A 5,728-nucleotide genomic window follows, 5' to 3' on the forward strand; every position below is an offset into this window, starting at 1 on the left:
AAGGCTACATTATAGGATAAAGTACTTTCTCAGTTAGAAGGATCAATTATTTTGACTATGGAAGATGGACAGAAAAAGGAACTTTGTTTTGAGGAGGAAATATCCTTTGATGTAGAAGTACAAGGCTACATTATAGGATAAAGTACTTTCTCAGTTGGAAGGATCGATTACTTTGACTATGGAAGATGAACAGAAAAAGGAACTTTGTTTTGAGGAGGAAATATCCTTTGATGTAGAGGTACAAGGCTACATTATAGGATAAAGTACTTTCTCAGTTGGAAGGAGCAAGTAGCTTGACTATGGAAGATGGACAGAAAAAGGAACTTTGTTTTGAGGAGGGAATATCCTTTGATGTAGAGGTACAAGGCTACATTATAGGATAAAGTACTTTCTCAGTTGGAAGGAGCAAGTAGCTTGACTATGGAAGATGGACAGAAAAAGGAACTTTGTTTTGAGGAGGGAATATCCTTTGATGTAGAGGTACAAGGCTACATTATAGGATAAAGTACTTTCTCAGTTGGAAGGATCAATTACTTTGACTATGGAAGATGGACAGAAAAATGAACTTTGTTTTGAGGAGGAAATATCCTTTGATGTAGAAGTACAAGGCTACATTATAGGATAAAGTACTTTCTCGGAAGAATCAAGTAGCTGGACTATGGAAGATGGACAGAAAAAGGAGCTTTGTTTTGAGGTGGGAATATCCTTTGATGTAGAAGTACAAGGCTACATTATAGGATAAAGTACTTTCTCGGAAGAATCAAGTAGCTGGACTATGGAAGATGGACAGAAAAAGGAGCTTTGTTTTGAGGAGGGAATATTCTTTGATGTAGAGGTACAAGGCTACATTATAGGATAAAGTACTTTCTCAGTTAGAAGGATCAATTATTTTGACTATGGAAGATGAACAGAAAAAGGAGCTTTGTTTTGAGGAGGGAATATCCTTTGATGTAGAAGTACAAGGCTACATTATAGGATAAAGTACTTTCTCGGAAGAATCAAGTAGCTGGACTATGGAAGATGGACAGAAAAAGGAGCTTTGTTTTGAGGAGGGAATATCCTTTGATGTAGAAGTACAAGGCTACATTATAGGATAAAGTACTTTCTCAGTTGGAAGGATCAAGTAGCTGGACTATGGAAGATGGACAGAAAAAGGAACTTTGTTTTGAGGAGGGAATATCCTTTGATGTAGAAGTACAAGGCTACATTATAGGATAAAGTACTTTCTCAGTTGGAAGGATCAATTACTTTGACTATGGAAGATGGACAGAAAAAGGAGCTTTGTTTTGAGGAGGGAATATCCTTTGATGTAGAAGTACAAGGCTACATTATAGGATAAAGTACTTTCTCGGAAGAATCAAGTAGCTGGACTATGGAAGATGGACAGAAAAAGGAGCTTTGTTTTGAGGAAGGAATATCCTTTGATGTAGAAGTACAAGGCTACATTATAGGATAAAGTACTTTCTCAGTTGGAAGGATCAAGTAGCTGGACTATGGAAGATGGACAGAAAAAGGAGCTTTGTTTTGAGGAGGGAATATCCTTTGATGTAGAGGTACAAGGCTACATTATAGGATAAAGTACTTTCTCAGTTGGAAGGATCAATTACTTTGACTATGGAAGATGAACAGAAAAAGGAGCTTTGTTTTGAGGAGGGAATATCCTTTGATGTAGAAGTACAAGGCTACATTATAGGATAAAGTACTTTCTCGGAAGAATCAAGTAGCTGGACTATGGAAGATGGACAGAAAAAGGAGCTTTGTTTTGAGGAGGGAATATCCTTTGATGTAGAAGTACAAGGCTACATTATAGGATAAAGTACTTTCTCAGTTGGAAGGATCAAGTAGCTGGACTATGGAAGATGGACAGAAAAAGGAGCTTTGTTTTGAGGAGGGAATATCCTTTGATGTAGAGGTACAAGGCTACATTATAGGATAAAGTACTTTCTCAGTTGGAAGGATCAATTACTTTGACTATGGAAGATGGACAGAAAAAGGAGCTTTGTTTTGAGGAGGGAATATCCTTTGATGTAGAAGTACAAGGCTACATTATAGGATAAAGTACTTTCTCAATTGGAAGGATCAAGTAGCTGGACTATGGAAGATGGACAGAAAAAGGAACTTTGTTTTGAGGAGGGAATATCCTTTGATGTAGAAGTACAAGGCTACATTATAGGATAAAGTACTTTCTCAGTTGGAAGGATCAAGTAGCTGGACTATGGAAGATGAACAGAAAAAGGAGCTTTGTTTTGAGGAGGGAATATCCTTTGATGTAGAGGTACAAGGCTACATTATAGGATAAAGTACTTTCTCAGTTGGAAGGATCAATTACTTTGACTATGGAAGATGGACAGAAAAAGGAGCTTTGTTTTGAGGAGGAAATATCCTTTGATGTAGAAGTACAAGGCTACATTATAGGATAAAGTACTTTCTCAGTTGGAAGGATCAAGTAGCTGGACTATGGAAGATGGACAGAAAAAGGAGCTTTGTTTTGAGGAGGGAATATCCTTTGATGTAGAAGTACAAGGCTACATTATAGGATAAAGTACTTCCTCAGTTGGAAGGATCAAGTAGCTGGACTATGGAAGATGGACAGAAAAAGGGAACTTTGTTTTGTGAAGGAAATATCCTTTGATGTAGAGGTACAAGGCTACATTATAGGATAAAGTACTTTCTCAGTTGGAAGGATCAATTACTTTGACTATGGAAGATGGACAGAAAAAGGAACTTTGTTTTGAGGTGGGAATATCCTTTGATGTAGAGGTACAAGGCTACATTATAGGATAAAGTACTTTCTCAGTTGGAAGGATCAATTACTTTGACTATGGAAGATGGACAGAAAAAGGAACTATGTTTTGAGGTGGGAATATCCTTTGATGTAGAGGTACAAGGCTACATTATAGGATAAAGTACTTTCTCAGTTGGAAGGATCAAGTAGCTGGACTATGGAAGATGGACAGAAAAAGGAACTTTGTTTTGAGGAGGGAATATCCTTTGATGTAAAAGTACAAGGCTACATTATAGGATAAAGTACTTTCTCAGTTGGAAGGATCAAGTAGCTGGACTATGGAAGATGGACAGAAAAAGGAACTTTGTTTTGAGGTGGGAATATCCTTTGATGTAGAGGTACAAGGCTACATTATAGGATAAAGTACTTTCTCAGTTGGAAGGATCAATTACTTTGACTATGGAAGATGGACAGAAAAAGGAACTTTGTTTTGAGGAGGAAATATCCTTTGATGTAGAGGTACAAGGCTACATTATAGGATAAAGTACTTTCTCAGTTGGAAGGATCAAGTAGCTGGACTATGGAAGATGGACAGAAAAAGGAGCTTTGTTTTGAGGAGGGAATATCCTTTGATGTAGAAGTACAAGGCTACATTATAGGATAAAGTACTTTCTCAGTTGGTAGGATCAAGTAGCTGGACTATGGAAGATGGACAGAAAAATGAACTTTGTTTTGAGGAGGAAATATCCTTTGATGTAGAAGTACAAGGCTACATTATAGGATAAAGTACTTTCTCAGTTGGAAGGATCAAGTAGCTGGACTATGGAAGATGGACAGAAAAAGGAACTTTGTTTTGAGGTGGGAATATCCTTTGATGTAGAGGTACAAGGCTACATTATAGGATAAAGTACTTTCTCAGTTGGAAGGATCAAGTAGCTGGACTATGGAAGATGGACAGAAAAAGGAGCTTTGTTTTGAGGAGGGAATATCCTTTGATGTAGAGGTACAAGGCTACATTATAGGATAAAGTACTTTCTCAGTTGGAAGGATCAATTACTTTGACTATGGAAGATGGACAGAAAAGGGAACTTTGTTTTGAGAAGGAAATATCCTTTGATGTAGAAGTACAAGGCTACATTATAGGATAAAGTACTTTCTCAGTTGGAAGGATCAATTACTTTGACTATGGAAGATGGACAGAAAAAGGAGCTTTGTTTTGAGGTGGGAATATCCTTTGATGCAGAGGTACAAGGCTACATTATAGGATAAAGTACTTTCTCAGTTGGAAGGATCAAGTAGCTGGACTATGGAAGATGGACAGAAAAAGGAGCTTTGTTTTGAGGAGGGAATATCCTTTGATGTAGAGGTACAAGGCTACATTATAGGATAAAGTACTTTCTCAGTTGGAAGGATCAATTACTTTGACTATGGAAGATGGACAGAAAAAAGAACTTTGTTTTGAGGAGGGTACATCCTTTGATGTAGGGGTACAAGGCTACATTATAGGATAAAGTACTTTCTCAGTTGGAAGGATCAATTACTTTGACTATGGAAGATGGACAGAAAAAGGAACTTTGTTTTGAGGAGGGAATATCCTTTGATGTAGGGGTACAAGGCTACATTATAGGATAAAGTACTTTCTCAGTTGGAAGGATCAAGTAGTTGGACTATGGAAGATGGACAGAAAAAGGAGCTTTGTTTTGAGGAGGGAATATCCTTTGATGTAGAGGTACAAGGCTACATTATAGGATAAAGTACTTTTTCAGTTGGAAGGATCAATTAATTTGACTATGGAAGATGGACAGAAAAAGGAACTTTGTTTTGAGGAGCGAATATCCTTTGATGTATAAGTACAAGGCTACATTATAGGATAAAGTACTTTCTCAGTTGGAAGGATCAATTACTTTGACTATGGAAGATGAACAGAAAAAGGAACTTTGTTTTGAGGAGGAAATATCCTTTGATGTAGAGGTACAAGGCTACATTATAGGATAAAGTACTTTCTCAGTTGGAAGGATCAAGTAGCTGGACTATGGAAGATGGACAGAAAAAGGAACTTTGTTTTGAGGAGGGAATATCCTTTGATGTAGAGGTACAAGGCTACATTATAGGATAAAGTACTTTCTCAGTTGGAAGGATCAAGTAGCTGGACTATGGAAGATGGACAGAAAAAGGAACTTTGTTTTGAGGAGGGAATATCCTTTGATGTAGAGGTACAAGGCTACATTATAGGATAAATTACTTTCTCAGTTGGAAGGATCAGATAGAAGGACTATGAAAGATGGACAGAAAAAGGAGCTTTGTTTTGAGGAGGGAATATCCTTTGATGTAGAGGTACAAGGCTACATTATAGGATAAAGTACTTTCTCAGTTGGAAGGATCAGGTAACTGGACTATGGAAGATGGACAGAAAAAGGAACTTTGTTTTGAGAAGGAAATATCCTTTGATGTAGAGGTACAAGGCTACATTATAGGATAAAGTACTTTCTCAGTTGGAAGGATCAATTACTTTGACTATGGAAGATGGACAGAAAAAGGAACTTTGTTTTGAGAAGGAAATATCCTTTGATGTAGAAGTACAAGGCTACATTATATGATAAAGATTTCTCAGGTGGAAGGATCAGATAGAAGGACTATGGAAGATGGACAGAAAAAGGAACTTTGTTTTGAGGAAGAAATATCCTTTGATGTAGAAGTACAAGGCTACATTATAGGATAAAGTACTTTCTCAGTTGGAAGAATCAGGTAACAGGACTATGGAAGATGGACAGAAAAAGGAACTTTGTTTTGAGAAGGAAATATCCTTTGATGTAGAAGTACAAGGCTACATTATATGATAAAGTACTTTCTCAGTTGGAAGGATCAGATAGAAGGACTATGGAAGATGGACAGAAAAAGGAACTTTGTTTTGAGAAGGAAATATCCTTTGATGTAGAGGTACAAGGCTACATTATAGGATAAAGTACTTTCTCAGTTGGAAGGATCAAGTAGCTGGACTATGGA

The sequence above is a fragment of the Palaemon carinicauda genome, chromosome 3 (genome assembly GCF_036898095.1).
Source record: "Palaemon carinicauda isolate YSFRI2023 chromosome 3, ASM3689809v2, whole genome shotgun sequence".
Classification (NCBI taxonomy): Eukaryota; Metazoa; Arthropoda; class Malacostraca; order Decapoda; family Palaemonidae; genus Palaemon; species Palaemon carinicauda.